This window comes from Lupinus angustifolius, unplaced genomic scaffold (genome assembly GCF_001865875.1).
Source record: "Lupinus angustifolius cultivar Tanjil unplaced genomic scaffold, LupAngTanjil_v1.0 Scaffold_15_22, whole genome shotgun sequence".
In the NCBI taxonomy this organism is placed as follows: domain Eukaryota; kingdom Viridiplantae; phylum Streptophyta; class Magnoliopsida; order Fabales; family Fabaceae; genus Lupinus; species Lupinus angustifolius.
This window is the reverse complement of record NW_017718676.1, coordinates 52,029-60,583: the sequence shown is the minus strand read 5'-3', so window position 1 is coordinate 60,583 and position 8,555 is coordinate 52,029.

Sequence of the window (8,555 nt, the reverse complement as noted above, 5' to 3'; positions counted from 1 at the left end):
ATTTTGTGATCTTTTGTGCTGAGAAGATCACAATGAAAATCTCTTAGGTAAGTGGGTGGTTCTCTAATACGACCTGATCTTCTAAGACTATGTAGGTTGGAATCTATAGCCCTATCAATTTGCTGATCTACCTTTGTTCTTATGGATTCATTCCTGGTTTCAGTAGGAACATTATGAGGGTGCGAATCATGATGTTCTTCCAAAAACTCAAGGTCATTTTCAACATTGTTGACATTCACCCCAATGTTGGTCTCATTACTTTTATAGGAAAACATGTGCTCATAGAAGGTAACATGTCTAGAGATATAGATTTCTCTAGTTCGAAGATCAAAGAGGACAAACCCCTTTGTTCCCTTTTTATGGCTAAGAAAGAGGCATTTTCTGGCCTTGGGATCAAGCTCTGTTTGGTGATGGGTTAAGGAGGATGAAAAACATAGGCAACTGAAGACTTTTGTCTCAAGTAGGTTAGGCCTTCTCTCACACAGAAGCTCATAGGGAGTCTTGTTCTTTAGGACAGGGATGGGCAACCTATTTATGAGATATGCAGCATGCTGAACCACATAGCTTCTAAAGGACTTGGGCAGCCTAGACTGAAACAAAAGTATCCTAGTTGTGTTTAGTAGGTGCCTGTGTTTCCTCTCCACAACAGAGTTCTATTGTGGAGTCTCTACACATGAAGTTTGATGTATCATCCCATGCTCCTTAAAGAATTTTGGAGTGTCAAATTCTACCCCATTGTTAGTCCTAATGATCTTTATTTGTTTATCAAACTGAGTCTTAACCATTTTGGCAAAATCCATCATTAACTCTCTTACCACAGCTTTAGATTTCAGTAGGAATAAGCAGGTGTGTCTGGAGTGGTCATATATGACAGTGAGGAAATACTTGTGATCATGGATAGATGAGTTCCCTAGTGGTCCCCATATATCCATGTGAACAATGTCAAAAACATGCATACTCTTATTCATATTATTGGGAAAAGGCAACTTAGTTTGCTTTCCTAAATGACAAAAATCACAAGCAATTTTATTCATGTTGGAATTCACATAAGCATAGTCTTTGCAAACAAAATTCATTAGATCATAGGATGGGTGGCCTAGCCTAAAGTGCCATAGGTCAAAGGAATCATAAGTGCATATAGTATTTACAATGTGTTCCTTAGGTATGCAATTCTCAATAGTTTCTTTAAGGATATATAAGCCATTCCTAACTTCAACATGCCCAATCTTCTTCAAGGAAGTCATATCATGAATGGAACATTTTGAGTCATCAAAGGTTAGGGTGCAATGCATAGAGTTAGTCAATTTGTGAATAGAGATAAGATTGAACTTAAAGTCTGGAATGTAAGGAACATTGTGCAAGACTAGTGAATTTATTAAGCTAATGGTTCCACTGATTTTTTCCAGTGTAGTGCAACCATTTGGTAAAGTTATGGTGATTGGCCTTATAACATGAAAAGCATCAAATTTCTTCAGATTGGGGCACACATGGTCAGTGGCCCCAGTATCAAGAATCCATAAAATTTTGTTACCTGTTACTTCCTGATTCTGATTTGTTGGATCTGTATTGCATGCACTTGTTGGCCTTGGATCCATGATGAGTTGGTTGATGTTGTGCTCAGATGTTCCTTCTCCAATGCTTTGAAATGGTGATGTCAATTGAGCATACTGCGTTGGCCCAAAATTGAAGCTTGTGGCAATATTTCTTGCTTCATCAGGGGCTACATGTTCTTTTCCCTTGCTTATTGTGATAGTATTGACATATCCACTTGATTGTTTAAGCCTACTAGGTTGCATATTAGGTGGGAAGCCATGCTTGAAATAACATGTCTCCACAGTGTGTCTTTCCCTGCCACAGAAGGAGCAGATCTTGATGCTACTTGATTTGGTGTTTCCATAGCTTTTGTTAATGCCTCTGCCCCTGCTCATATTGTTACTTCCTCTTCCAAAGTTGGGCTTAGCTTTCCATTGTTGGCCTTGTTCTTGTTCTTGTTCTTGTGTTCCATGTGATCTGTTATTAGCAGCATTGAATAGGACCTTGGGACTGATCACATTCATTCCTACTAATTGTCGTTCTTGCTGGATGAGAAAGGAAAAAGCCTTGTTGATCTTGTGAAGAGGCTCCATTAACAGGATTTGGGCTCTTGATGTGCTGAATTCATCATTCAGCCCTTTGAGAAAGCATATCACATATTATATGTCATGATGCTCCCTCATTTTGTCAATCATTCCACATTCGCATCTGACTACACATAGGCATGGTGGCATTGGCCTTAGGGATTCAAGATCCTCCCATAATGTCTTCAATTCTGTGAAGAAGCTTGAGATTCCTCTGTCTCCTTGTTTCATAGAATGAAGTTCTTGTAGCAAATCTGAAATTCGGAAGTAATCACCCTTTGAGAATCTTTCACTCATATCTTGCCATAGCTCCTATGAATTGTCTATGTATGCAATGCTTTGAGAAATTTTAGGAGATATGCATTTTGTGATCCATGTGATCACCATATTGTTGCAACATTCCCAGATATCAAAGTTTGGATATGTTGGAGGCCTTGGTGGGAGTGAGCCATCTATGAATCTATACTTGTTCTTGGACTGTAGTGCTCTTCACATTGCCTTGTTCCAAGATTGATAGTTGTTTCCATCCAGCGAGGGTGTCACTAGGATTGATCCTGGGTTTTCTCCAGGATTCATATAATAAGGGCTATGTGTATCGTATGAATTCCTAACAATTGGAAGATCACCTTCTTGGTTTTGATCCTCTACCATTGTTGAAGATTGGGAGCTGCTTGATTAAGCGATAAGAAATAAAGAAGTTGTAGTTGGGGAAGAAGGAGTTGAACCAGAAACCAGAAATCTTGGTTGGTTGTGATTTGCAGCGGAGTTATGCTCCTGATACCATATAATCTTTTGTAAAGAATGCTTCTTTTGTTTCATTGATTAAAAAGCCAGCATACAATAAGCTATATATAGGAATAAACAAAACTAACTTTCCTAACAGAAATAACTAACTTTCTAGAAAAGGAAAGCCCAACAAAGATACTCTTATTGGGCCAACTAACTAACTAAAGCCCAATCAGTTTTCTGGACATAAGTGTGAAACGTGCATCATCGCCAATATGCTTGGCTTGTCTTCCTTGGTCATCTTCTTCCTTGGTTTGTCCTGCTTGGTCAATTCCTCATCTTCATGGTCAACCACCTTAACTTCTTCGGTTAAGCAGGTATCCTTAAGTGTTTCCAATAAATTTGGTGAGGAATCTTTTAATATCACTCGAGGAGTGCATGAATGCTCCAGGGGAGGTAGCTGGAGAGATTCTCCAACGATCAAGTCAGTATATGAAGGAAATATAGTGTAAGAAATAATATAATGCGTAGAATGTAAGAATAAGCAAGGTAATGTATGTAAAGGGGAAATCTCCTATTTATAATGGAGAGGTGGAGTTAATATTCCTTCATAGATGTTGTGGGTCTGGCTGACTGAAGGGGTGTCGGGTATACTATAGACAAAGTGAAAATTGTGTAGTGTCAGACAGCCTTATACTTTGCAGATAGTTGACTTATGTTTGTATTAGTTTATGTCGTCATGTTATAGGTTCATCTTATCTACTGCTAGAAGGTTTAGTAGGATATATGTAACGTGGGGTAGGTGACATAGGTCTGTGTCATTCAAGCGACTTTGTAGTAAGGTATCAAAGATATGGTCTTGTATTTTATTGTCGCTTCTGTCTTGTCATCAACTCGCTTACTCGAACTTCTAGACAATCCGGCTAAGACATGGGAGTGTTTGGACTGTGCTTGATTTGCTAAGACTTAGGTCGATAATTATCATTTTAACCGGTTATGACGTACAAGAACCAGGATGGAACAAGTGAATAATTTTAGGGAAGTATGAGTATATAAGCCATAATTTCAAGTAGCTCTTTTATATCATTTTATTAATCCGGAAGCTAATATTTTACGTAATTTTATCAAACATTTTACTTTATCAACATTCAATTTCTGACTTTTCAATTGAGTTTTTAGCCTTTAACATGTTTTTCAATTTTCAGCAAGCATTAAACCAATTTTGTTAAATGCAAATGTAATTAAAATAACCATAGTTACAAGTGATGGGTGATGAGAATGGATTTACTCGTGAATGCTAAAGTACTTAAATTTTAAGATGTTGAATTTATTACTAAACACATCGCAGATAAACAGCGTGGGTGTATATAATATGTTGTCTTACAGCTTTGTGTTTCTCCATGTGACAGAAGGTGTAATTGCCCAGAAAAATATTTAATAATTATAATTTTAATTTAAATAATTTTTTCAACCAATCAAATTAATAGTATATAAAATGGTACAAAAAATGAAACAATAGATATAGTCCCTAAATCATGCAATAGTGTTAAATAGTTTTATCATCATTATAATCTATATATGACTGAATTTATATTAGTCGATGTAGGAGTAATGTCCGTACACCGGGTACTTTATAAAGGTTATTATATGTACGTTTTTGTATTAGTCAATCTTATATGCATCAAACTTTTTTGAATGAGACTCTTTATTATATAGATTATTATATGTAAGTTTTTGTGCAGAATTCTATATATTTAATATTTAACTTTTTGGTTTCTCACATGTATATTCACACTGAAGCAATCATGTCCGAGTCGGAAACATCTATATGTAATTGGGGCTAATTCTCTCAGTTGATATTTTTATCCATAAGACTCAAACTAGAGACATTACTTAAGGAGAATCAAACATGTATCACTTCAACCAACGCTTTCGTTAGTATATTTAATATTTAATTGTGGCGGACTACATTAGTCAATTGGTTTTTAAGTTTTAACATTGTCCATCAAATATTTACCGTATGTACATGTCTGATTCTTATAATATCTGCCTTTAAAGTTTAAGAACTCATGATATAAGATTGGTATTTGGTAATAGTATATATAATGTTCACAATTTATTAAAATTAAACTTGCTTTATATAAAAAAATTATCAACCATTTTTATGATGGTCTATTAGAGTGGGACAACATCGTCTTTGGAGAAAGATGAACCTTATAAATTATCAAATTGTTGAGGTTTATAGTATCGCAAGTGAACTGTATTGTTCAATAATAAAATTGGTAAATACTGAGATATTGTCTTTATAGAGCAAATCTGATCTATATTATTTTTAAAAAAGTAAATTGAGTACATAGGTACAAAGTTTGGCAATAATGGTGTTCATTAAATGTTTTTTTAGTGTAAATAAAAATGGTTGAGATTGACTCTCATCATTCCTCCTCTTTATAACCCTTAGATTCAATTTTATATAACTTGTGAAGTTATAGATCTTGATGCAACATTTTCTTCAAATCATTTGTATCAATTTATTGATTACAAAATTCTTAGATAATTCATCAAATACCAATTCCTTGAATATTTAATCAATTATCTAGCATTAAGTTCAATGTAAAATACCAACACTAAGAGATTTAGTCACTCATCCTATGCATTACAACAATTGAATGATGTAAATACAAGAAAATCCAGATCTAAAGTCATTCTCGCGACTTCTCTCCTTCTCCCTTGTGTTTCTCTCTCTAGAAAGTATGAAGAAAATGCTTCCCTGCCAATGTTAACCCCCTCCTCTTTCATGTAACCGCCTATATCTAATTCGACATTTTGGTTTCTCGCTCAAGCTAGATATTCTCGCTCAAGCTAGATATTCTCGCTTGAGCGAGTAAGGCAACTGTTTTGAATAGATGTGCCTCGCTTGGGCGATAGGTGTCGCCTAGGCGAGAAACCCACATAGAGTTTGACCTTCAATCTTGGAATTTTCGCTTGAGCGCCAGCCTCTCGCTCAGGCGAGAGGCAGACTTCGGCTTGGGCGACCCTCTGGCTTGGGCGAGGGATCCATAGCTTTTTTCCCGCAAATTCCTTCAATTTCCATCTTTTTCAATCCTCATTATCCTACATTTGACACAAAATATGTAAGCTTCCTAAGCAAAACTAATTAAACTAGATTCTTTGGAATTGTATACAATTTAACTATAACTACACAATAAGTGCCCAAAATTATATCGAAAATAATTGATTAAAAATGATTTTCTACTGTCAAATAAAAATGGTTGAGATTGACTTTCATCATTCCTCCTCTTTGTAACCCTTAGATTCAATTCTATATATCTTGTGAAGTTATAGATCTTGATGTAACATTTTCTTCAAATCATATGTATCAATTCCTTGATTATAAAATCCTTAGATAATTCATCAAACACCAATTCCTTGGATATTTAACCAATTATCTAATATTAAGTCCAATGTAAACACAATTCATACATCAGTGTCTATTCTTATATCAATGATACATCAAGAAAGATTATCCAGATTTGATTCCAAGTTTCACTTCCCAATTGAACTTAGATCCAAGAATCTAAAACCATTTAGAATCAAACATTAAGCAAATGATAAAATTTCTAAAATCAAACAACTAAATACATTTTCAAATTGAATCCAGGAATACAAAAGTTAGAAGATTACATTTCAATCTCAACATTGAGAGATTTAGTCACTCATCCCATGCATTACAACAATTGAATAATGTAAAATACAAGATAATCTAGATCTAAAGTCGTTCCCATGACTTCTCTCCTTCTCCCTCGTGTTTCTCTCTCTAGAAGGATTCATAGTTTCTTTTCCGTAAATTCCTTTAGTTTCCATCTTTTTCAATCCTCATTATCCTACAATTGACACAAAATATGTAAGCTTCCTAAGCAAGACTAATTATACTAAATTTTTTGGAGTGGGACACAATATTCAACATAACTATACAATAAGTGCCCAAAATTATATGGATTTCCTTCACAACATGGCATTTACCACCACCACTGCCACCGCCACCGCCACCACCATTGCCACCGCCCCTGCCGTTGCTGCCGCTGCCGCCACCACCACCACCACCACCACCATCACCACCACCACCACCATCACCACCACCACCACCACCTCCTCTTGATCTCAAATATCTATTAGAAGATACACCCATTCTACCAAAGATGTCAAGCTTAAGTTTTACAGTGATGGCTGACTTGTTATCTAATTTTTCAAGTTGAAGAGGTCCACAATTCCCACATATGTATCATTTGGTTGTTGTATCTAATAACCTTCCCCACTAAGAGAAACCTTCATCAGTTTAAGTCTCAATCTTTTACCTCATCAGTTCACTATTTTGCACTACCCCCTCTTGCTCAAGAGAACCTTTCTTTATACATCAACAAGGAGAGACATCAAAAGGAGAGAGCTTGTCTTCCATTTAGCTTCAAATATACTATTATAAAAAGTATATATTGTTTGGAATCAGAGTGTGGGAGAGAAATCATTGTTATATATTAAATTTAGAATAAATACTTATTTTAGTCTCTTATGTTTTTTTGACCTTACCACTTTGCTCCCTGGAAAATTGGAAAACCTAATATGGTCCCAAAAATTTTAAATGATGATCCAAATAGTCTTTTTTAGGGTCAACTTTCTATTATGTGTTGTAAAATATGCTAAAAATGACTGATTTGACTGCTATTTAAAATTTTTGGACAACATTTTGAGTTTTTCAATATTTGGGTACCAAATTGGTAAGGTCATAAACATGAGATAATTGAAATGAATTTTTACTCTTAAACTTAAGTCTCTTGTTAGTTGCCATAACTTTTATCAATTATATGCATTACCTAGAAGTATCTTTAGGCCTTGGAATCATGAGTATGCTAGAACCTATAATTATTATTCTCTAATAATATTTTAATAGTTATTCAACTTACAAAAGCTTATGCACAATTAGTAGAACAGTAACTTCTCTTATCTTTTTCTCTATTTATTCTTATGTCTTTTCAGTTTTTTTTAGCTAAAGAACATAAATTCTCTATTTATTATTTCTCTTTACACCAAAAGAAAGGTGTCCCCGTTAATGCCACTACTAATTGTAAAAAACAATGTCGTAACATATAGATGGATAAACCAACCCATACTAATCCTCATTGTTATATTAGGACAAATGAACCTACCAAATTTGGATCTGACCTAACCCCGCTAAGGGTATTATTGCTTCATAAGGATCACTTACTTAGTTGGACCAACAAGAATCTTCTATATTAATAGAAATACAATATATTTTTTTATTTTATTTTTAATAGTAAAAGTATAATTTTATTTTAAAAGGATAAATATATTATTGAAATTTATATTTTCCTTTGTTTTTTAAAGTATTTGTCTTTCCATTAATAAATAAAGAGGATAGTAACTCTAATTGGTCACTAGCAATAGACCCTTACAATGGCAAGCGGCTAAGGGGACACACATGATTTTTGCCCTAGCTTAACCATTAAATATCTTACCTCTTTGCTCCATTTCATTTCAACCATAACCTTCATCTTCTCTAATAGTACTAGTTCCTTTTTTCACCTTATACAAATACTGAGTTGAGTGTTGAATACCTTTATAGATACACACACCGAGAGGTAAATTTACCAATATTGCGTATGCGAAAATATTATTTGTATACACGTAATCAACACTAAG